The sequence below is a fragment of the Balaenoptera ricei genome, chromosome 10 (assembly GCF_028023285.1).
Source record: "Balaenoptera ricei isolate mBalRic1 chromosome 10, mBalRic1.hap2, whole genome shotgun sequence".
Classification (NCBI taxonomy): Eukaryota; Metazoa; Chordata; class Mammalia; order Artiodactyla; family Balaenopteridae; genus Balaenoptera; species Balaenoptera ricei.
The window spans coordinates 68,446,217-68,473,261 of record NC_082648.1 but is presented as its reverse complement, the minus strand read 5'-3'; the positions used below and the strand labels follow the sequence as shown (position 1 = coordinate 68,473,261).

The 27,045-nt window shown below is 34.7% G+C and overlaps 1 protein-coding gene across 6 annotated transcripts in view; it reads left to right on the top strand.

Annotated features, from left to right (window-relative positions):
- LIN7A (lin-7 homolog A, crumbs cell polarity complex component) overlaps positions 1 to 27,045 on the top strand; it is a 240,793-nt gene that overhangs the window by 9,037 nt on the left and 204,711 nt on the right. Inside the window, exon 2 of one of the 6 annotated variants that reach the window (XM_059936607.1) lies at positions 18,239 to 18,356. The exons of the other annotated variants lie outside the window; for them this stretch is intronic. The gene's annotated coding sequence lies outside the window, so the exon portion shown is untranslated. The remainder of the gene's footprint in view (positions 1 to 18,238; positions 18,357 to 27,045) is intronic. 6 annotated transcript variants of the gene reach the window in all.

Sequence of the window (27,045 nt, the reverse complement as noted above, 5' to 3'; positions counted from 1 at the left end):
TCTTCTATCATTCTTAGCCTTTGCTAATTCTCTTGTCAGGTCCATATTAGAGAGCTATAAGGAAATTTCACCCTCTCCCCTTGCAAACAACCAACCAACCAACAAACAAACAAACAAGAACAAAACCTAAACAACCAACCAAACAAAACCCCCCAAACGTCAACATCTCAAACCCCATTCTGGACTTCATAAGACTCAAGAAAAGTTGAGTGCATTAGCGCCCCCCCAAAAAAATACAATTTTAATACTGCCAAATAGTGCCAAATACCCCTTATTCATTCACCATCATAACTGATAGTAATTTTCCAAATTGGAGTACACTCAATGGCTATTCTAGACCCAGAACATCCAGTCTGCTTAATAAAGTTCTTAACCTACTAACCATAGAAAGAAGATCAGTCATTTTAAAGATATTCCTCACCCCTTTCCTCAAAAACATTATCCTTGACGTCATCAAGACCATGCTTTTCCCAAGTATGTTCTCTGTGATGGGAAAACATTAAAAACAAACGAGTCACCTGGTATAAACAAGTACAGAAGAGGCAGAAGCTCAGTTAACTAGACGCCTCCTTTGTAATTTATAATTTGTCTTCCTGGGATCAGATGCTTTAGGAAGTGAACTAAATATTTTGTCTTTGAACAACACTGTTTTGAATGACACTTAGACCACAATCAATATTTGAATTAAAAATGTAACTTAAAAAAAACACACAATTTCCTTAAACATGATCATTTATTCTTTTCAGGATTAGATAAGCAATAATAGAAAAGTGACTGACTTTTGCCCGGTGTACTCCTTTGTTACTTACCTCATGTGCAATGCCTGTTGATTTTGACAATGCTACATGTAGTAGCACTCTATAAGACTCTATAGAAGGAAAATAAATTTGAATCTCAACACTGTAAATGCATTGTGGTAATTAAAAAGACCAAACTATTATAATTAAGTTGTAATTAAGATATGTAACAAAATTCTTAAATTTCTATGAAAGAGAAAATAACTACATAGAGCAAAGCAAAGACTTTTACTGTAAAAACTAAATTAAATCTATCCTAGGGATTTAGTTATGTTGTATATAACTGAATGGTAATCAGATTTTTTTGTGATTGTTATGATAACCCCAAAGTTGACTTGTTTCTCCACAAATAGTATTAGAAAATAACATTTAAGTGATTTATTGCAATATACATTTAAATCAATTCAAAATAAATAATCCTGTGAATGTTTAACTGAACTGCTGCAATTTTACTTTTGGTAATTTGATCAAGGTTTTTGTGCAAGATCTAGATCTAAGAGATTTGGGGTTTATAGGCAGTATTCTTCCTCTGTCTCTCAAAACTACACTTAATCAGCTTAGGTTAGAAAGATAACAATCAGGAAGCTTCCCAAGGAGAAAACACAACCCACTTCAAATTTCTCTTTGGAAATGGAACGTAGGTTAAAAAATTTTTTTTAAATAACAGTAATACCATTGGCATGCAATCAAAACAGATTTATTAAGAACGAAAGAGCATAACTATTTTAACTCTACTTTAAACTTATCTGTAACCTCCCCTCTTATTAAGAAAAAGAACCAAGATGTCTAACCATACGGTAGAGGCAAATTAACAAAATTTGAGGTGTACACTTTGAAAATACATCAGGTCAAAATACAGGTGGAAACACTGATAATGAACATGTGTAGCTAACATTTATCCAAGAGGAGAGAGAAATGGAGAAACTTAAGAACATTTAAAAACTATGATTTTTTTCCAGTCACTAGAATAACCTTTGATATAGGCCAAACAAGTTGTAAATCCCAGTTCAACAAAAACAAATGAGTGAATATAATAGGGAGAACCAGGGAGAAATTGTTATAATAGAGAGGTTAGGAGTTCAGGCTCCTGAATCAGACAGTCCTTGCTTTCAGTCCTTGCTCTATCACTTATTAGCTGTGTGATTTGGAGCAAGTCTCTTATTCTAAGGCTCAGTTTCCTCGTGTGTAAAATGGGAATAATACTGGTGAGCTTAAGTGAGATAATGCATATAAAGCACTTGGTGCAGTGCTTAATTCATAATTGGTACTAAACAAATGGTTATTTCCATTCATTCATTCAACATGTATTTATTAGGCATCAGGTATATGCCAGGCATTCTGTTGGCTAATTGGAATATAACAGGAGCAAGATTCTGTGGTCATGAAATTTATAGTTTAGTAAGGAAAGAAAATTAAATAATTACAAGAAAAGTGCTGTGGGAGTATGGGAGTACATGATCATTCTTGAAAAAAGTGGGGGAAGGAGGTAAGCCAGAGAAGGCTGCTTGAAGGAGATGATTTTTAAGCGTGGAAATGCAATAATAGACAGGGGTTGAGCAAGAAACAGGGTACAAGAGTGTTCCAAGCAGAGGAAAAAGCTTATGAAAATGGCTATACTTTTTTCAGAGGTTCAGATAGACATATGCTTTTCTCATCTTCATCTCTAGCCATGCTGTAACCTCTGTCTGGAGCACACTTGAGCCTCTTTGTATTCTCCCTGCCCCATCTCACCTCACCCAGACACAGTGGTTACTAACGGTCAAGTGAAGACATGGCCAGGACTTGTAAGGTCGTCTTAGTGCTTTTTAAGCCACATAAAATAATATGGAACTTATCTTAAGGGTCACAGGAAATTGGAGGCTTTTAAGTACATGTACATGAGTGTGTGTGGGTGTGGGTGTGGGTGTCAGACAGTGTTGTTTCCTGGAGGGTTATAGTCCCCATTGCATTTTACTAGGGCAGCATCAAGTTACCTTGGAGAAAGGAGAAATGGATCTTCCTGTGCTGCCGAGAAAAGAGACCCATAGATGGAATAGTCCAGAAGCATCAAGTAATAGCATTAATTTAAGTTTCAGATAGCCCCATGGTCAATATGCAAACGGTATCTGCCATGATACTAGACTTTTTTTTTTTTACAATCACAGATAATTTATTATTCAACAAAAACTGAGACATAAGGACTCAAGTAAAGAAATTAACAGAAAATATTTTACAAGGGACCTTGAAATACTAGACTATGTGATATATAGATCACAAAGGAAAACTGTACCCAGCAGAATATAAATGTTTAAATGTGCAGAATGTATAGTCCAAAATACTTAGTAATGGCAGTGATGACAACAGAAGCATGACTGTACACTGAGAAAACTCACAGAAGACTTTATGCCAAATTATGACCCAAGAAATGGACCATTCAGGTCAGAGACAGAAGAGAAACTGGGGAATAATTTGATTTGCTTAGTGTACTCCAGATAAACTCCAAATTCTTCAACCTAACTTACAAGGCCTTCCATGACCTATCCTCTTTTTACCTCCCCTCCCTCATCTCTTTCCAGATCTCCAAGTTGCTTTGTGACTGGTTCTCACTCTCCTCTGCTAATACACATTGTTTTATTCTGCTAGACCATTCTTTTCTTTTTTTCCTAGTATAATTCCTCCTCAGCCAGAAGATCTCTCCTTGTACATTGTCTCTTCCAGGAAGCCTTTTCTAAGTATAGTAGCTGTCTCTGTTTCCACTGTCTTAGCACTTACCACAATCCACTCTCTGCCACAATAATCTCTAACTTCTGAGGGTAAGGATCAGGCTTATCTTGGTATCCTTGATATCTAGCATGGTAATGTTACATGGTAGATATTTAATAAGTGTTTTCTGGAGAATGTATCTGATTGACCAATTGACTTAAAGAGTGAGTGAATGAATAAGGGAAAAAAGACACACACACAGTCCCTCCCATCAGGAAGCTTGCACAAGCCTCTTAAATAGCTTCATCCACCAGAGGGCAGACAGCAGAAGCAAGAACAACTACGGTCCTGCAGCCTGTGGAACAAAAACCACATTCACAGAAAGACAGAAAAAATGAAAAGGCAGAGGACTATGTACCAGATGAAGGAACAAGAAAACAATTAAATGAAGTGGAGATAGGCAAACGTCCAGAAAAAGAATTCAGAATAATGATAGTGAAGATGATCCAGGACCTCGGAAAAACAATGGAGGCAAAGATCGAGAAGATGCAAGAAATGTTTAACAAAAACCTATAAGAATTAAAAAACAAACACCTAGAAGAATTAGAGAACTAACAAACAGAGATGAGCAATACAATAACTGAAATGAAAAATACACTACAAGGAATCTATAGAAGAATAACTGAAACAGAAAATGGATAAGTGACCTGGAAGACAGAATGATGGAATTCACTGCTGCGGAACAGAATAAAGAAAAAAGAATGAAAAGAAATGAAAACAGCCTAAGAGACCTCTGGGACAACATTAAATGCACCAACGTTTGCATAATAGGGGTCCCAGAGGAGAAGAGAGAGAGAGAAAGGACCTAAGAAAATATTTGAAGAGGTTATAGTCAGAAACTTCCCTAACATGGGAAAGGAAGTAGCCACCCATGTCCAGGAAGTGCAGAGGGTGCCAGGCACAATAAACCCAAGGAGAAACATGCTGAGACACATAGTAATCAAATTGACAAAAATTAAAGACAAAGAAAAATTATTAAAAGGAACAAGGGAAAAACGACAAATAACATACAAGGGAACTCCCATAAGGTTAACAGCTGATTTCTCAGCAAAACTTCTACAAGCCAGAAGGGAGTGGCACGATATATTTAAAGTGATGAAAAGGAAGAACCTACAACCAAGATTACTCTACCCAGAAACGATCTCATTCAGATTCGACAGAGAAATCAAGAACTTTACAAACAAGCAAAAGCTAAGAGAATTCAGCACCACCAAACCAACTCTATAGCAAATGCTAAAGGAACTTCTCTAAGTGGGCAACGCAAGAGAAGAAAAAGACCTATAAAAACAAACCCAAAACAATTAAGAAAATGGTCATAGGAACATACATATCAATAACTACCTTGAATGTAAATGGATTAAATGCTTCAACCAAAAGACACAGGCTTGCTGAATGGATACAAAAACAAGACCCGTACATATGCTGTCTACAGGAGACCCACTTCAGACCTAGGGACACATACAGACTGATGGAAAAAGATATTCCATGCAAATGGAAATCAAAAGAAAGCTGGAGTAGCAATTCTCATATCAGACAAAATAGACTTTAAAATAATGTTACAAGAGACAAAGAAGGACACTACATAATGATCAAGGGATCAATCCAAGAAGAATTTATAACAATTGTAAATATTTATGCACCCAACATAGGAGCACCTCAATACATAAGGCAAATGCTAACAGCCATAAAAGGGTAAATTGACAGTAACAAAATCATAGTAGGGGACTTTAACACCCCACTTTCACCAATGGACAGATCATCCAAAATGAAAATAAATAAATAAACACAAACTTTAAATGATACAGTAAACAAGATGGACTTAATTGATATTTACAGGACATTCCATCCCAAAACAGCAGATTACACTTTCTTCTCAAGTGCTCATGGAACATTCTCCAGGATAGATCATATCTTGGGTCACAAATCAAGCCTTGGTAAATTTAAGAAAATTGAAATCGTATCAAGTATCTTTTCCAACCACAATGCTGTGAGACTATATATCAATTACAGGAAAATATCTGTAGAAAATACAAACACAAGGAGGCTACTAAATACACTACTAAATAACCAAGACATCACTGAAGAAATCAAAGAGGAAATCAAAAAATACCTAGAAACAAATGACAATGAAAACACGATGACCCAAAACCTATGGATGCAGCAAAGTCAGTTCTAAGAGGGAAGTTTATAGCAATACAATCCTACCTCAAGAAACAAGAAACATCTCAAATAAACAACCTAACCTTACACCTAAAGCAATTAGAGAAAAAAGAACAAAAAACCCCCAAAGTTAGAAGGAAAGAAATCATAAAGATCAGATCAGAAATAAATGAAAAACAAATGAAGAAAATGATAGCAAAAATCAATAAAACTAAAAGCTGGTTCTCTGAGGAGATAGTTAAAATTGATAAACCATTAGCCAGACTCATCAAGAAAAAAAGGGAGAAGATTCAGATCAGTAGAATTAGAAATGAAAAAGGAGAAGTAACAACTGACACTGCAGAAATACAAAGGATCATGAGAGATTACTACAAGCAACTATATGCCAATAAAATGAACAACCTGGAAGAAATGGACAAATACTTAAAAAAGCACCACCTTCCAAGACTGAACCAGGAAGAAATAGAAAATATAAACAGATCACACACAAGCACTAAAATTGAGAGTGTGATTAAAAATCTTCCAACAAACAAAAGCCCAGGACCAGATGACTTCACAGGCAAATTCTATCAAACATTTAGAGAAGAGCTAACACCTATCCTTCTCAAACTCTTCCAAAGTATAGCAGAGGGAGGAACACTCCCAAACTCATTCTATGATGCCACCATCACCCTGATACCAAAACCAGACAAAGATGCCACAAAAAAAGAAAACTACAGACAAATATCACTGATAAGCATAGATGCAAAAATCCTCAACATAATACTAGCAAACAGAATCCAACAGCACATTAAAAGGATCATACACCATGATAAAGTGGGGTTTATCCCAGGAATGCAAGGATTCTTCAATAAATATGCAAATCAATCAATGTGATAAACCATATTAACAAACTGAAGGAGAAAAACCATATGATCATCTCAGTAGATGCACAAAAAACTTTTGACAAAGTTCAACACCCATTTATGATAAAAAAACCCTCTGAAAAGCAGGCATAAAGGGAACTTACCTCAACATAATAAAGGCCATATATGACAAAACCACAGCAACATCGTTCTCAATGGTGAAAAACTAAAACCATTTCCACTAAGATCAAGAACCAGACAAGGTTGCCCACTCTCACCACTATTATTCAACGTAGTTTTGGAAGCTTTAGCCACAGCAATCAGAGAAGAAAAAGAAATAAAAGGAATCCAAACCAGAAAAGAAGAAGTAAAACTGTCACTGTTTGCAGATGACACGATACTATACATAGAGAATCCTAAAGATGCTACCAGAAAACTACTAGAACTAATCCATGAAATTGGTAAAGTAGCAGGATACAAAATTAATTCACAGAAATCTCTTCAATTCCTATACGCTAATGATGAAAAATATGAAAGAGAAATTAAGGAAACACTCCCATTTACTGTGGCAAAAAAAAGAATAAAATACTTACGAATAAACCTACCTAAGGAGACAAAAGACCTGTATGGAGAACACTATAAGATACTAATGAAAGAAATTAAAAGTGATACAAACAGATGGAAGATATACCATGTTCTTGGATTGGAAGAATCAACATTATGAAAATGACTATACTACCCACAGCAATCTACAGATTCAGTGCAATCCCTATCAAACTACCAATGGCATTTTTCACAAAACTAGAGCAAAAAGTTTCACAATTTGTACAGAAACACAAAAGACCCCGAATAGCCAATGCAATCCTGAATAAGAAAAACAGAGCTGGAGGAATCAGGCTCCCTGACTTCAGACTATGCTACAAAGCTACAGTAATCAGGACAGTATGGTACTGGCACAAAACCAGAAATATATATCAATGGAACAGAATACAAAGCCCAGAGGTAAACCCACATACATATGGTCACCTTATATTTGATAAAGGAGGCAAGAATATACAATGGAGAAAAGACTGCCTCTTCAATAAATGGTGCTGGGAAAACTGGACAGCTACATGTAAAAGAATGAAATTAGAACACTCCCTAACACCATACACAAAAGTAAACTCAAAATGGATTAAACACCTAAATGTAAGGCCAGACACTATAAAACTCTTAGAGGAAAACATAGGCAGAACACTCCATGGCATAAATCACGGCAATATCCTTTTTGACCCACTACCTAGAGAAATGGAAATAAAAACAAAAATAAACAAAATGGGACGTAATGAAAGTTAAAAGCTTTTGCACAGCAGAGGAAACCATAAACAAGACAAAAAGACAGCCCTCAGAATGAGAGAAAATATTTGCAAATGAAGCATATGGCAAAGGATTAGTCCTCAAAATTTACAAGCAGCTGATGTAGCTCAATATCAAAAAAACATACAACCCCATTCAAAAAAGGGCAGAAGACCTAAATAGACATTTCTCCAAAGAAGATATACAGATTGCCAACAAACACATGAAAGGATGCTCAACATACTAATCATTAGAGAAATGCGAAAGAAAACTACAATGAGGTATCACCTCACACCAGTCAGAATGGCCACCATCAAAAAATCTACAAAGAATAAACACTGAAGAGTGTGTGGAGAAAAGGGAACCCTCTTGCACTGTTGGTGGAAATGTAAATTGACACAACCACTATGGAGAACAGTATGAAGATTCCTTAAAAAACTAAAAATAGAACTACCATACGACCCAGCAATCCCACTACTGGGCATATACCCTGAGAAAACCATAATTCAAAAAGAGTCATGTACCACAATGTTCACTGCAGCTCTATTTACAATAGCCAGGACGTGGAAGCAATCTAAATGTCCATCGACAGATTAATGGGTAAAGATGTGACACATACATACAATGGAATATTGCTCAGCCATAAAAAGAAACGAAATTGAGTTATTTGTAGTGAGGTGGGTGGACCTAGAGCCTCTTATACAGAATGAAGTAAGTTGGAAAAAGAAAAACAAATACCATATGCTAACACATATGTATGGAATCTAAAAATTAATTAATTAATTAATTTAATTTAATTAAATGATTCTGAAGAACCTATGGGCAGGACAGGAATAAAAACGCAGACATAGAGAATAAACTTGAGGACATGGGGAGGGGGAAGGGTAAGCTGGGACGAAGTGAGAGAGTGGCATGGATATATATACACTACCAAATGTAAAATAGATAGCTAGTGGGAAGCAGCCACATAGCACAGGGAGATCAGCTCTGTGCTTTGTGACCACCTAGAGGGGTGGTATAGGGAGGGTGACAAGGAGACACAAGAGGGAGGAGATTTGGGAATATATGTATATGTATAGCTGATTCACTTTGTTATAAAGCAGAAACTAACACACAATTGTAAAGCAATTATACTCCAATAAAGATGTTTAAAAAAAAATTCTAGATTAAAAAAAAAAAGATGTGACACATATATACAGTGGAATATTACTCAGCCATAAAAAGAAACGAAATTGAGTTATTTGTAGTGAGGCGAATGGACCTAGAGACTGTCATACAGAGTGAAGTAAGTCAGAAACAGAAAAACAAATACCGTATGCTAACACATATATATGGAATTTAAAAAAGAAAAGAAAAGTTCTTAAGAACCTCGGGTCAGGAAAGGAATAAAGATACAGACATAGAGAATGGACTTAAGGACATGGGAAGGGGGAAGGGTAAACTGAGACGAAGTTAGAGAGTGCCATGGAAATATATACACTACCAAAAAATAGATAGCTAGTGGGAAGCAACCACATAATTCAGGGAGATCAGCTCGGTGCTTTGTGTCCAACTAGAGTGGTGGGATAGGGAGGGTGGGAGGGAGACACAAGAGGGAGGAGATATGGGGATGTATGTATACGTATAGCTGATTCACTTTGTTATACAGCAGAAACTATCACACCATTGTAAAGCAGTTATACTCCAATAAAGATGTTAAAAAAAAAAAAAAAAGTTAAGAGAATTCAGCACCACCAAATCAGCTCTATAGCAAATGCTAAAGGAAGTTCTCTAAGTGGGAAACACAAGAGAAGAAAAAGACCTACAAGAACAAACCCAAAACAATTGAGAAAATGGTAATAGGAGCATACATGTCAATAATTACCTTAAATGTGAATGAATTAAATGCTCCAACCAAAAGACACAGGCTCGCTGAATGGATACAAAAACAAGACCCATATATATGCTGTCTACAAGAGACCCACTTCAGACCTAGGGCCGCATAGAGATTGAAAGTGAGGGGATGGAAAAAGATATTCCATGCAAATGGAAATCAAAAGAAAGCTGGAGTAGCAATACTCTTATCAGATAAAATAGACGTTAAAATAAAGAATGTTACAAGAGACAAGGAAGAACATTACATAATGATCAAGGGATCAATCCAAGAAGAAGATATAACAATTATAAATATATATGCACCCAACATAGGAGCACATCAATACATAAGGCAAATGCTAACAGCTATAAAAGAGGAAATCGACAGTAACACAATAATGGTGGGGAACTTTAACGTTTCAATTACAACAATGGACAGATCATCCAAACAGAAAAGTAATAAGGAAACACAAGCTTTAAATGACAGAATAGACCAGATAGAGTTAATTGATATTTATAGGACATTCCATCCAAAAAACAGCAGATTACACTCTCTTCTCAAGTGCACATGGAACATTCTCCAGGATAGATCACATCTTGGGTCACAAATCAAGCCTTGGTAAATTTAATAAAATTGAAATCATATCAAGCATCTTTTGCGACCACAATGCTATGAGATTAGAAATCAATTACAGGGGAAAAAATGTAAAAAGTACAAATGCATGGAGGCTAAACAATACATTACTAAATAACCAAGAGATCACTGAAGAAATCAAAGAGGAAATCAGAAATTACCTAGAGACAAATGACAATGAAAACACGATGATCCAAAACCTATGGGATGCAGACAAAGCAGTTGTAAGAGGGATGTTTATAGCAATACAATCCTACCTCAAGAAACAAGAAAAAATCTCACGTACACAATCTAACCTTACACCTAAGGGAACTAGAGAAAGAAGAACAAACAAAACCAAAGTTAGTGGAAGAAAAGAAATCATAAAGATCATAGCAGAAATAAATGAAATAGAAACAATCAAAGTAATAGCAAAGGTCAATAAAACTAAAAGCTAGTTCTTTGAGAAGATAAACAAAATTGATAAACCTTTACCCAGACTCATCAAGAAAAAGAGGGAGAGGACTCAAATCAATAAAATTAGAAATGAAAAAGAGAAGTTACAACAGACACCACGGGAATACAAAGCATCCTAAGAGACTACTACAAGCAACTCTATGCCAATAAAATGTAGCCTGGAAGAAATGGACAAATGCTTAGAAAGGTATAACCTTCCAAGACTGAACCAGGAAGAAATAGAAAATATGAACAGACCAATCACAAATAATGAAATTGAAACTGTGGTTAAAAGTCTTCCAACAAACAGAAGTCCTGGTCCAGATGGCTTCACAGGTGAATTTTATCAAACATTTAGAGAAGAGCTAACACCCATCCTTCTCAAACTCTTCCAAAAAATTGCAGAGGAAAGAACACTCTCAAACTCATTCTAAGAGGCCACCGTCACCCTGATACCAAAACCAGACAAGATACTACAAAAAAAAAAATTTCAGACCAGTATCACTGGTGAACATGATGCAGAAATTTCCTCAACAAAATATTAGCAAACAGAATCCAACAACACATTAAAAGGATCATACACCATGATCAAGTGGGATTTATCTCAGGGGTGCAAGGATTCTTAAATATACACAAATCAATCAATGTGATACACCCTATTAACAAACTGAAGAATAAAAAGTATATGATCATCTCAATAGATGCAGAAAAAGCTTTTGACAAAATTCAACACCCATTTATGATAAAAACTCTCCAGAAAGTGGGCATAGAGGGAACCTACCTCAACATAGTAAAGGCCATATACGACAAGCCCACAGCAAACATCATTCTCAATGGTGAAAAACTGAACGCATTTCCTCTAAGATCAGGAACAAGACAAGGATGTCCATCTCACCACTATTATTCAACATAGTTTTGGAAGTCCTAGCCACGGCAATCAGAGAAGAAAAAGAAATAAAAGGAATCCAAATTGGAATAGAAGAAGTAAAACTGTCACTGTTTGCAGATAACATGATGCTATACATAGATAATCCTAAAGATGCCAACAGAAAACTACTAGAGCTAATCAATGATTTTGGTAAATTTGCAAGATATGAAATTAATGCACAGAAACCTCTTGCATTCCTATACACTAACAACAAAAGATCAGAAAGAGAAATTAAGGAAACAATCCCATTCACCATTGCAACCAGAAGAATAAAATACCTAGGAATAAACCTACCTATGGAGGTAAAAGACCTGTACTCAGAGAACTATAAGACACAGATGAAAGAAATCAAAGATGACACAAACAGATGGAGGGATATACTATGTTCTTGGATTGGAAGAATCAATATTGTGAAAATGACTATACTACTCAAAGCAATCTACAGATTTAATGCAATCCCTATGAAATTACCAATGGCATTTTTTACAGAACTAGAACAAAAAATATTAAAATTTGTATGGAGGCAAAAAAGACCTCGAATAACCAAAACAATCTTGAGGGAAAAAAGCGGAGCTGGAGGAATTAGACTCCCTGACTTCAGACTATACTACAAAGCTACAGTAATTAAGACAATATGGTACTGGCACAAAAACAGAAATATAGATCACTGGGACAGGATAGAAAGCCCAGATGTAAACCCATGCACCTATCGTCAACTAATCTATGACAAAGGAGACAAGGATATACCGTGGAGAAAAGGCAGTCTCTTCAATAAGTGGTGCTGGGAAGACTGGACAGCTACATGTAAAAGAATGAAATTAGAGCACTCCCTAACACCATACACAAAAATAAACTCAAAATGGATTAAAGACCTAAATGTAAGGCCAGACACTATAAAACTCTTAGAGGAAAACGTAGGAAGAACACTCTTTGACATAAATCACAAGATCTTTTTTGATCCACCTCCTAGAGTAATGGAAATAAAAACAAAAATAAACAAATGGGACCTAATGAAACTTCAAAGCTTTTGCACAGCAAAGGAAACTATAAACAGATGAAAAGACAACCCTCAGAATGGGAGAAAATATTTGCAAATGAATCAATGGACAAAGGATTAATCTCCAAAATATATAAACAGCTCATGCAGCTCAATATCAAAAAATCAAACAACCCAATCGAAAAATGGGCAGAAGACCTAAATAGACATTTCTCCAAAGAAGACATACAGATGGTCAAGAGGCACATGAAAAGCTGCTCAACATCACTAATTATTAGAGAAATGCAAATCAAAACTACAGTGTGGTATCACCTCACACCAGCTAGAATGGGCATCATCAGAAAATCTACAAACAATCAATGCTGGAGAGTGTGTGGAGAAAATGGAACCCTCTTGCACTGTTGGTGGGAATGATATAGCCACTATGGAGAACAGTATGGAGGTTCCTTAAAAAACTAAAAATAGAATTACCATATGATCCAGCAATCCCACTACTGGGCATATACCCAGAGAAAACCATAATTCAAAAGGACACATGCACCTCAATGTTCATTGCAGCACTATTTACAATAGCCAGGTCATGGAAGCAACCTAAATGCCCATCGACAGATGAATGGATAAAGAAGGTGTGGTACATATATACAGTGGAATATTAGCCATAAAAAGGAACGAAGTTGGGTCATTTGTAGAGACATGCATGGACCTAGAGACTGCCATACAGAGTGAAGTAAGTCAGAAAGAGAAAAACAAATATTGTATATTAATGCATATATGTGGAATCTAGTAAAATGGTACCGATGAACCAGTTTGCAAGGCAGAAATGGAGACACAGATGTAGAGAACATATGTATGGACACCAAGGGGGGAAAGCAGGGAGGTGAGAGGTGGTGTTGGGATGAACTGGGAGATTGGGATTGACATGTGTACACTAATATGTATAAACTAGATAACTAATAAGAACCTGCTTTATAAAAAATAAATAAATAAAATTTAAAAACACACACACACACACACAAAAACCAAAAATTAAAATGACAAAAAAACCTCAAGAGCATGGATGAAAGAAAGAAGGAGGAGGAGGACACTCTTTTGATGCTTTACCAGTAGTGTTTACAAAGAATTAACCACCCATTATTATTATCTTATTTAAGTCTTACAAAACCTTGATAAATTGACATAATTATCCTGTTTTATAGGCAATGAATTTAAGCCTCAGAAAAATTAATGCCTTGAAGACTAAACTGATAGTACGTAGAAGAGCTTGGAATAGAATCAAATTAGAAATAGTAAGATTTTGAGTTAGAGAGTAAAGTGTAAACACAAAAATATTTTTAAGGAGTTGTAGAAGAAGATAGATTACTGGGTAGACTCACTTGTATTGATATTTACAGTGAAACAAATATGGTCACCTTTGATGCCAGTATAAAGTTTGGTGTTCCACAGTTTTATGGACATGATATAATAATTGTACTTTTTTAAAACTTCAAAATATGTGGGTAAAAGTATTGGGGTCTAACTAGTATTTGAATCTTGGGTAAAGCATGTACTTTTCTGCTTGGGTCATGTGGTCATGATTTATTCACGATGGGAAAGCTGAGAGCTGGAAATCCAGCTGCAGATATCCTAGATCTGCTGATTAACAAATATCAGCATTTTGACCAGCAGCATTTGTACAATTTTTCTCAGAGTAAACATATTATTAGGAGTGGAAATTTTAAAAAATCTAAATCTCAAATATCTTTAATGCACATTAATTAAAATAAATTATAAATGACACCCCCAAGCTTGAGTAACTAGAATATTGAGAGAATAAGAAACTTAAAGTTCCTGATATGAGTATTTTGAAAATACAAAGCAATTGACCAGGCTTTAACATCAAGTAAATAGTAGAATAGAAGTTTGAAGAGTATTTATAAGTCAGTCACCTATAAAGACACTAAGATATAACATTAGCAAGGTTTGGGTGATGTTCCTTTCTTGTTAGATCTTGCTATCATAAGATTTATATCTTATTACCCATAAATATAGTAATTTATTTGCAAGAAGATCTATGAGATTTTAGTTTTATGATTGTTATTTTTATTATTAACCTTGAGCTTTTGATGCTTGTTTACTTGGGTGTTATGGAAAATTGTACTTAATCTTTGTGGATTTTTTTTTTAGGAAATTAGATTTTAAATCATTCATATTTAAGCTGCTGGCAATTACTTAATTGATCTTGTTATAACTGATGCAATTTCTTTACAATAGAATTAAGTCAATATGTACACAAGATTGTTCAGAATCTCACAGAGTTAGAAATGAATGAATTAATATCACTTATGATTAAATAAAAATAGTGTATGAATGTAACAGAAACATCTGTAAAAAATAATATCATTACAATGTCAGCAAGAATCTGTGAACTTAAACCAAGTCTCCTGAATTTCTATAGAGGATTACCAGACCCCAGCCAGTTGGGACTAATACCTATGTTCTCGTCTTGTTTTTGAATGATGTATATACTGTCTGAGCTGGGCCCCAAACCCTTGGATGAGATACTCCAGGTACTTTTTCCCACCTCTCTGCTGCCTGGCTGCAGAAAACCCTGTGGAAGACTACAAGACCTTAGAAGATGGTGGAGCTACCTGACAGGAGTCTATGTCCCTGATAAATCATAAAGAACAGTCTATGTCCCTGTCACTTCCTAGGTTAGATGGAATGTGAGTGAAAAATAAACCTCTATTGTGTTAAGCCGTTGAGATTTAGGGATAGTCTGTTACAGTAGATAGTCTAACATGAATAATACAGAGGGTGTGAGGAAAACCCCAACCTTGTCTCATGCTTTCCTCTCAGCATCCTCAACCTTGTTGTATATTAAAGTATCATTAATTATGTACCAATAAGTCTAAATAAAGGTGGCTTTGATCTGGATATTGCTAGAAAATCTATCAGTTGTTTCCAGCATTCCTACAATAAAAAATATGGGTCTAAATTAGAAGTATACAGTGCTTACCATAGGGCCAAAATATTCTCCCTTTGTCCCATAAAACACTGAAATGATAGTGTTAATGATTACTGATATATTCCTCTCCCACAAGGTCCATATTTTCTGCTAAGATATTTCTATTAGACAATTTCCTATCAGTGGAAAAAGAACAATTTGGGATTCTAGGGAGTCTGATTTAATGAAAAGCTATATTGGTAATTAAAACTCATCAAATCATATAATGAAATGCTCATTCCAATTAGAGTTAATCCTCAAGTTATTTGAACTTATAAGATGAATATATTTTCTATTAGTAAACCAAAATTGTATGCTAGCTACCAGATTGATTAATTTTTAGCAATATAAAGTTTCTCATTCTTTAAATGCACAGAAAAAGTTTGATCATGATGGCTAACAAAAGTAGTACAAGTATTTCTGAAGTATTTCTGAAGTAGGGTACACTATTTTTCACTTAATTATACCCAGAATCCAAATATCAGAATAATGAGTCTCTGTTATTCTGAAATAACATTTTTGACTTACTGATTTTATGGATGGATGAAATGTTTCTCTTAATTCAACCTAAAAGGAAGTGAGCATTTTACATTGCATTATATCTGTCATTTTATAGGTGAGAAAACTGAGATTTAGAGAAGGAAGGTAACTTCCCCAAGGATCCACAGCTGGTAATTGAGGGTGCTGCAGTTTGAACCAGATGAGATTGGCTCTATGGCCTGAGCTCTTAATGACTGAGTCCATTAACCAGAATTTCTCAGACCTGAGATCATGCAGACTGTTCAGAATGTATCTGTGGATCCTTAAGGGTCTATGGACCCTAGATTGAGAAATACTATAATTAAATATTAAACACATATTTAAAATTACTACTCAGCACACATAAGTTTCATTATATAATATCTTGGTCTAATAAAACCATAAACACAAATTTACGTAGAAAGTACAACGCAGTTGCATGATGATAAAAGAATCTATCAGATGATCTAAAACATGTGTATACATACATGCAAATCTATCTGTCCATCTAGTTTTTCAGTTATTGAAGAGTATGGACTTGGTTGGGTACAAATAGAGAGTTTTAGTTTTCTTTAATTACTGCCTTTACAATACTCTTTGGAGCAGTTTCTAAACCAAGGTATGCAAAGCAATATAATACCAAGAATTTAAAAGGAATAATGGAGCAAGGATGTGTTCTTTCCTGAGACGGATCTAGCTGAGAATAAATCTGTAGAAGGGACTTAAAGGCAGGTTCTTCCCTTCCACCTTCCTCTCCCTATCTCTTCTATCCTGCTTCACAAAAGAAAGGCACACATCTCAAAAATCTCTCTGGACGTCAAACAAAGTGACTTCAAAATATTGGCTTAAGAAAAAAATCAGTGTCAATGGATAACCAAGGAAATATAAACCATCTCAGGACTTGGGTCTTTTTCTGTCTTACAGATATTTCTGTTAAAAGTGAAAAACTGGCATTTAAAATGGATTGGTATTCATAATTGTTATTTAAGGATCTCGCCTCTTCCAGCTTTTCACATTATCAAAGAATGTATCAACTTTGAGGGAGTTCCATAAGAGCAAAGCAAATAACACGTAGGTAAGGAATGTTAAATATCGAAAATAGCTTTTTTCATGTATTTAAATATAAGTAATTCTTTTAAGCTATTCTCAAGATTCATCCTTGGGACCTGTCATTAGCTAAAAAGAAAAACTTTGAAGAGTTGAAGCAGTATAGGTTAGTGAAGTAGATCCTTTTAACGTAATTGGAATATTTTTTGAGATTACCAGAATTTTCAAGATACACTGGATAAAACCCACAGGCAAATTTTTTATGCTTTCTTTCAGATTTGGTATGTATTATTCAACAAAGTAGTTAAAACCTATTTTATCAAGTCATATTGTGAAATATTTAATTATTTAATCCTCCTATTTCATCTTATGAAATGACTATTTTCTACCTTTTATTAATAAAAAGTAAAAGTAAATGCTAGCCAGACTGGTTAGTTTTGGCAATAGATAAGTTTCTCTTTATTTAAATACAAGAAAAATTTGATCACAATAGCTAGTAAAATAATAGAGTTCTTTCTGATTTTGTACAATGCTTTAATTTAACTATTTGAATGACCAAGCATCAGAGTTTAATACATGTATGTTCACACATTTAACAAGGAAATATTTCTAGGTAAATAAATGATTTATGATCTGAGCTATGTATTACATTGCATTGTTAAAAAATAAGTAATGAGAAATAACACATTGATTTACAATTTTGTTTTATAGCTTATAAAATTGTATGAATTAATCTTGTCTTAAGAGGGCGCTATCTTAATCTCATTAAGAATTCATTTCTAAGAAATTATTATATACTTGTAATAAAATTTTACTTTTAGTTATTGTGTTTTGATGAACTGCAGATCATATTGAAACAACTGGGTCCAGAAAAAATACATATTAAACGTACAATTATAGGAAATTTTTAATAAATCACATTTAATTTATATCCATAAACTAGTTCTCTTACCTCTGAACAGACAGGCATAAATCAACAAGTATGCTGCATAAGAAAACGTTCACCTGGGGAGTGAGATTCCAGTGTTGACTTCTAATTTCTGGTGGTGGCACTCCTTGAGGTCTTCTCTCTTGGATTTGGTAAGCATCATTTCTTCACTCTTCAGGCAAGGAAGTAAAAATCCATAGTTTCCTCCTTGGGTAAATAATTCACAACTTGAATAAATTTTGGTTCTCCCTATTTCCTGGGGTTCTGCCTAAACGGACTTGAGGTTGGGAGAGGGAATGGGAACCAGCCGTCAGGGAGCCAATAGCCTCAATTATTTTCAACATCCTTTTAAATGCAGAGAATTGATGCTGCTTTTTTCTCAGCCTTGGGTTTCTACTTGTTGAACTTAAGACAAGAACATTGCTACTCGGCTCACATACACAGAATGAAGCATAAGTTTTTTAAATTATACAGTGAAATTGTAAAAACCACAGAATACATCCTCAGATCCAGGGGGGCTGCAGACCCCAACCTCAGGTTCTGTAATCAGCGTGCTTTCCAACTTTTAGACAGGTGCCATCTAAATCCAAGATAGCCTGTGAACTGGAGATTACATCAGTCTCCACGGAATGTCTCTACTACTGTTCATAGAACAAATTTCACTGAGATATATTTTAAAAAATCAAAACAGATTTGACCATTTCTAAATAACCTGCCATTTTATTTAGAAATTTCAGGAAAAATCATGATGAAAATTAAGATTATTATAATAAGCATTGTAGGTTAAAATTCAGAACAACTTTTAGTACTTTAGTATCAATCAATTCTTTAAAACTTTATTAAAGAATAAATGTACCAAAACTAGAAGAGAAGAAAAAGCACATATATAGAAATATAATTATCCCAATTAAATTATATTTTTATAGGGAATTCAACAATCTAGATGAAAAGAGTATTTTCAGTATCCAAATATTTTCTAAAGATAATTATCTAACAACATTGCTTTTTTTTGCTTGTTTTTGGTCACCATTCTCTAATTTATCACTGACCTAATCAAGTTAACATCTCTAGGGTCTGGGAATAGACTTCAACTATATGAAAACAAATGAGTTTTAGAGATACATCAAAGTCCTCTATAATGTAGATATAATAGAGACAAAGTATCAATATATTCAGCCTGGGAGATATTAGTAAGAATAAAAACACAGAGAATAGTTTGGGAATATATAAAGAAACCCGGAGAGTTCCCAAGGGATGCTCACTAATCTTGCAGTTTTCAACTTATACCACATTATCCTGTCAGGGTACCATTATGCAGAATTGATTCTAGCCTCACACGTGCAAAGAAGCAAATTCTAAAGTTGATGTCTGACTTTTCCTCTATATCTAAACTAATAACTAAAGATAAAAACCATTCAAGGCAAGGCATATATTTGTTAACGTAATAGTATTGCCCAAGAGCACAATATATTATTTCCACGTGTCATTTTCTCATTGATAATAACATCTGATTTATTCAGTGGTGGTCAATCTTTTGGTAAATTCAACATCTGTAACAAATCTGAGAACCTGAGAGTAAATGGAAAAAGTTCTGACCCACTGAAATACCTAGTATTCTAAGATTCATGCATCTTGTGTACTGGCTAGACCCTTGATTCAACATTAGATATAATGAGTGCACATTTTTAATACTTGGGTGTCTTACTTCTCTGTCCACATCAAATTAGGAAGAGAACTGGAAGCTTCATTTGAGAATTTGTGCATCCATTCCACAAATATTTTTTTAAACTTCTCATGTGCTCAGCATTACACTGACAAACTAAACTGTTATTTAATAACTAAATAACAGTAAGAAAGGAAATAGAGAAGCAACCATACTAAAGCCAAGCATAAAACTGATTGTAAAAATGACTCTGAATTGTTAAGAGCTTGATACTTTCTGTTTATGTAAGCAAGCAGGTAAATGTGTTTATTTTAGTAAAAAATTTATTTTATTTTCATGTTAGTAGGATTATAACTTGAAATACATACTATTAAAAAGGTTATTCTTGATACTTAAAGAAACAATTTGTTATCTGAAATTAATTTATTGAAGCAATGTAATTCATAACAGCAGCAGGTGTATGGCAATAATAACAGGCAGTGTCTCACAGTTTCTTTAGAAACTTTTAGAATTTATTCTTATAAAAATAGTCACCTCTAAAGGCTGGTACAGCAATTTAATAAGCTTGAGATTAATTTTGATTACATTATGTCTCAGAAAATAGACATTGTGAAACAAGGCACAGCTAGGTTCCTGGAGAAACCACAGTGGTTATTTTCAATTGGCTAGTTCTATTAGATACAGGAATAGCACTGAGAAGCTTTGAAAATTTAATGGTTTCTGTCCTTCCTAGAGGATTAAATCAGTAGATTGAAATGAAATGTTATGCTGGATTTCAAAATAGAATATTGTGAATTATGTACACAAAATAATATTAGTGGTCATTCAGAAAAACAATCAAGCATTGCACATGTTAAACCAGCCATAGACTGGCATGGGTTCATAAGTTCAGGGGCTTTATAAAATACTGCTGTGGACAAGTAAACATTTAAATCAAAATTGAAAATACATTCCTCAGGTCTATCGTGTCGTGTATTTTTCAGTCTGAGCTACATATGCGTTATCACATTTTGTGATCATATAAAATGCACAGGTTCCCAAAATAAACACAGTCACCTCCAATCAAGTTATTAACAACCCAGTGAAATTGAATTTGGCTAAAAACCAAAATTGGCAATCTCCTCTCTGATCTTCTATAGATGTTCTTTCTTCCCTGTATAATGCATCCATTGTTTTAACCTAACAACATACATCAGTACTAATCGTTAACACAAACAGCTATGCATGACCATCCATATGTTTTGACATGTAAAACTGACAATTGTTTCTGAGCAAATGTTTCATATTTTACTTGCCACCCACTGATTTCTAGGCTTTTCCCAGAAATGGCAGTTTTGAATTAATAATCCTACATTGTTATTATGTTTCTATAACAGCATTCTGTTAACTGCTCTTAGCACTCCATTATATGTAATTAGAGTTATAAGTGCAAATGAAATAAAAATAAAAATTCTACCAGGTGTTTGATTCATCCCTTAGTAAAGCAATTGAATAAAATGAAAATCTGCCATCTGTTCTATGGATTAAAAATCCACCTCTTTGTAACATGGCCTTTTGTAGCCTTTTGACAGCTATGATTTCCAGAGGAAATATATTAAGATAATATTTTATTATACTTCTCAAAATATTTTGGATTCTCTGCAGTTTTATGAATTTATGATTCTTGATCTATATCAGTTTTTCTTTCCATTCCTTACTTTGTATTATAAATCATATAGGTGTTTTAAATCATGAAAATAGCTTTTAGCTTATTTTCTTGAATGCTAAAAAGAAATTAAAGAAAATCTTTTTTTCTGGGCACTATCAATGAAATCTCAAAAGAATGAGTTTTTAGATCTATTACAATTGGGGAAAATAGAGCTTTTTTTAGTAGTGATATTGTATAAAATCACCAGATGGCATCTCCTAGTCCCTGTAGAATTCTGTTCTCTTGGTAAACAAAACATTCAAAAGAACAACAAAAAAAAATTACGCTATACCAAAAAGGAGGCGTTTCCAAGTACTAACTGCTTATTTTTGTATTGTACTTCTCTCACTTGTTAGTCTCTTGCTTCCATTTTTACTGATTTCAAAAAATATTTATTGCCTATGTAAACTGTAAGGTTTACAGACAAGGAAAGGTCTAGAATCAACCACTAAAATTCTATTCTTGAAATCTCTCTCCAAGGACATTAAGTCCAGGGTGAATGTCAATTATCTTTCTAAAGCTCATAGTACAATAATGGTCCTTCTGATTCAAAGCTGAGCTTTGCTACAAGAGGCAGAGCCCAAAAGGCAAAATTAAATGTGCAGTGTCTAAACTGAGCTCGCTGATCATCTTTTCCTCTGAGAATCTCAAGCTGTGGTTTACAAACAGCTTTCTTGTGGGGTGTGCTGTGAAATAGCAAATGGAATTTAACTTATCTATTACCTCGGGGCTTTGTTTACTTTCCTAAATGGAGAGCAGCAGGATATAAAGAAAGAATTCTGGAAAAGTATACCATCTAGAACTGTTTCCCAACCACTCTTCTGAAGAAAAATATTGTTATGGTCAAATATATTGTAGAAATAACTGATTAAACAGAAATAAGTGTTTTTGTTTATCTGCTTGTTTGAGATGACTCAGGACTTCTAAAGTGTCTGGTGAATCTCTCAAAAGGAAACATGGATTAAAGTAGTATAAACAGTTATTTCACCCTAGCATATGTATTTTGTTGATTTCTTATCAAGATTTTTATTCAAACGAATATGCTTTGGGGAAAGTTGACCAGGAGGAAGGTAATATTAATCATCAGTTTTAAGGGATCAGTTATAAAAATTTCAACAATATCATTAATGATGTAATTTTTTGTTTGAAGCGTGATGTAATTTTTTGTTTGCTCATCCATTAATCCATTAATGGATGAGCAAATTTGGAATATTTTTTTTTATTCCAACTTCTATTGGAATAAAAGTTTTCCCCGCTATCCGAAAGTTGAGTGTTCCTGTGAAAACTTTGGGAAGCAGAAATGGAGTAAAGTGAAGAAGCAATTACCTGATGGCACATCTTGCTAAGGGCACGCAAAAATAAATTGAGACAAAGCACAGATGCTCACAGACAGTTTACAGCTTTCGTGGCCTGATGCTAAGATGCTGAGTGTAGTTCCTGGGAAAAGAGCCTGGAGGTGCCCTCTCGCTGCTGGGGGGTGAGCACTGCCTCTGCAAACAGCTCCCTGCAAAAACAAATACTGAGTACTATTGTCCCGTTTTTCCTAAAAGGAAAAATCCTCTTAAGATTTCTTTCAGTTAGCAAAAATAGATACTAATGTAGGTCTTTTGTAAAAGTGAAGTGATATAAAGCAAACTTTCGAAAAGAGGGGGATACCTGTACATTGTATTCCATTTTAGGTGTGATGTACGTCATCATGTGTTTTCTCAAAGAGAAACTTGTATACGTTAGAAAATACCTGAGTAATTGACTGAATTTTTCGCTTTTTATATAAGATGTGTTGATGCAAACTGACATGGCACAATTGTTTAAGAGATTTTTTAAAAAATTTCCTGCTGAATCATACAGAATGTTGAAATATGAAGACATCAATGGGACTATCTTAACAAATTTACCTCCCTCATTTTAAGGAAATTCCAGCTCAGGGAGGTAAAATAATATGTTCAAGTTTGAGTATTTTTTTAAAGCAAAAAAATTAAGAGAAAACCATAGTAACCAAACAGAATACCTATGGCATAAATGAGACAAGTTTATTTCTCTTACATATCCAGGGAGCCCAAAGGTTTCCATCCCAGGCTCCTGTCTTGCTACTATGCTATAAAGGACTTGCATTCCCAAGGCCACCTCAAGGTCCCTGAGAGCTGCTGGAGTCTCAGCATATAGGTACTCATTTTAACCAGCAAGAAGAGAGGGATTAAAAGGACCCTCTTTAAAAGCATTTTCTGGAAGTTGCACACCCTATTTTCCTTATAGCCGTTAGCTAATATTTAGACATATGATCAGACCTAAAGGCAAGGAAGCTCTGTGCCCAGCTAAAAATTGAGAAGAAAGTGAGAATAGTGATTAGGAGATAATTAGAAGCCTCTGAACTCAGGTAGCTAGTGAAGGAAGAACTTGCAAGTTAATTCAGCTCTTTAGAATTCCTGTCTTTTCTTTCTTTCTCACATTTCCACTTATTATGTGAATATACCCAAGGTTCTGTATTGTTACATTCTTCAAAGTGTACTTCAAGTCTCCCCTACCTCACAGAGTTTTTTCTAACAACCACATCTCAAAATAATGAATTAATTCTCTAATTATGATGTTCAGTCTATACCACAAAATCTAGGCTGTATTGTATTGTGGACACTTTGGTTTCTATGCAGCCTTTTTCCAACTGCATTGCAAGTTTCAAGAAGCCAGGGAGTATAACTTTATTACAGTTTGTGGCTGGCCCTACTTTTTGATTTGCTGGATCCAGTGGCCTTTGAGTCCTCATCCTAATTTACTGGGTGTAACCTAGTCCTACCCCTTGGCTTCTGTGGCATCTCTCACCAACTCTTCTTAGTTTTAGAATACTGTGTACCCACAATCCACAGGAAAAGAGATCTTGAACTCTGGTCCCTCTCAGTGTTCATTTGTAGGATATTTTAGTACTGTCGAGGTTTGCAGACTATTGGCCTACAGATCTAGTTTGTAGACATATTTTGTTTGGCTCATATAAGGTCGTTAAAAGAATGATTTAGTTGCCAACATTTAAAAATCGGAGATGTCACATTAAAAAAAGAAAATTAAATTTCTGGCTGCTCTTAAAAAATTGAAAGGTCTGGCATCATCAGGTCAACATTCCCACATGCTTAGTAGCTGTCATCCCTTGTGGAAGAGACTATGCTTTGTGTTCACTAAATTTGATTTCTTTCCCTGTGCACACAACTAAATTACATTTCCCAATAAATTAGGTGTGGCTGTTTGATTGAGTTCAATCAATCAAATGTAGATTTATAAGTTCAAGGAATGGCTGTTGAAAAAATTACCTATATGATGCTCAGTGCTCACTTTCTCACCCTGTATGTCAGACTGATGCATTTTTACTTCCATGGTTCCTAATATCAAAAACAGATACATGAAATTTTATGTTTCTTTGTATGCACTCTCTCAAAATAGGCCCAGTAACTACACAATATAGCCATCTTTAAATTTCATGCGAATTTTTACAGAATCTCAGTTAATGTTAATGTCATCAAAACATGAAATATATTTAAGTGATTTTCCTAAAATAATTCCTACCTGAAAACATCAAGTATTTCCACATTTCTGTCCTTCTCTGTACTTTTTCAATCTATATGACCTAACTGGAAATTAAAATGTGAAAGATACAGTTGAAGTCACCTGGCTTCTTCTTCTCCAATCTTATTCACATCATTCTCTTTCCAGAAATAACTATTAGCCTAAATTTGGAATTTATCATTCCCATGCACATTTAAAAATTATTATTATATAAGTAACAACAAGTTATATATTATTGATTATATATTATTATTGAGTTATATATTATTACTTATATATTATATAAGCAAGTATCAATGTTATATATTATGATTTGCCTGCTGTAAAAACATATACATGCACAACACAGAATGCAATTTTCTTTTTCTTATTCAATGTTATGTTTTGTTTTAGAAAAAGAAAATGCATTTTTGTTAAACGTTTTACTTATTTCTTCCCTTTAAGCATTTAAACAGTTAACTGATTTGTGAAACAGCTAATCCATTCACATGGATTCCAAAGTCAGTAAACCTAAAACACTATGGAGTTGAAAATCTCCCTCCCACCTCTGTACTTACAGCCACTCAGTTTCTACCCACCTCAGTCCCCCAAAATAGGTACCCATGGTTACTAGTTTTTTCTGTATCTTTGCAGACAAGTGTTATAGGCATAAATAAATGTTAGCATGCTATGCATTATTTTGTACATTGCTTTTTCACTTAATAACATATTGATTATCTTTTCATATCAGTGCATAAAGAGCACTCTTATCCTTTTTTTGTGTAGCATCATGTTTTATTTCATGAATGAACCTCTACTTATTTAACTACTATTCTATTGATGTACATTTTGATTGTCTCTACTTTTTTAGCAATTACAAATAATGCCACAGTATATAACACACATACATAATTTTGCACGTATGAGTTATATCAATTATTTATTATAACATAATAAATTAGCAGCTTAAATTGATAAATATTTATTATCTCACATTTTCTGTGGGCCCAGAACGCAAGCAGAGTTTATCTAGATTCTTCTGCCTCAGTAAGTCTCACGAGGCTGTAATCGGGATTTGCCAGGTCTGTGTCTTCATCTGAAGGCTTGACTGGGGAAGGATCTGCTTTCAAGCTCACTCACCTGGCTGTTGTCAAGATTCAGTTCCTTGGAGATTTTTCGACTGAGGGCCTCAGTTCCTCATGGACTGTTGGCTGGACCCCTTCCTTATATCCTTGCCAGATGGACCTCTCCATAGGGCAGCAAACAACATGGCAGCTTGCTTCCTCCAGAACAAGGGCTCTATGAGAGAGAGAGTGCAATGTAAATAAAGAGCCACAAAGGATAACAAATAAATTAATAGATGCACATGCACATGTGTGTTTGTATATGTGGAGGAAGAGGCTGCCAGGGGAGAGGGAAGTAGAAGAAAGCAGTGGAGCCACAGATGGGCATGAAAAGAGAGCACTCAAATAGCCAATAGATGTTTGCTGGAAAGTACTGCAAGACAATAACAACCAGAACTGACACTGGGGGGAGTTTTGGCATGCTTCAAATGTAGATAAACACAAGAGCTTGCAGTAAGGAAGCCTGAAGGAGTGGGGACAATCTAGCTCTCAGAAGGCTTGAAATTGACCTGCCAAAGCCAACTTCCAGGGCAGGGCCCAGGGAGTAACTGCTGGGAGCGGAACTCAAATTTAGCGTAACATAGATTACAGAGAGGAAGGAAAAGATAATAGTTGTGGAGAGAGTAGAGCCGGGAATGTCAGGAAGCAAGTTACTACTGGAAACAACAGAAGGGGGACCTCTGTGAAATAAAAGAACCAATCAGAATCAAAGCTTCCTTTAAAAATTCAGGAAAACTAATTTCACACAAAAATGAGTAAGAGAAAAATAATGTGTGAATCCCATAAGTAGAAAGAAAAAAAGGAATAGAAGAATATCTACACAATTAAAAGACCCCAGAAAA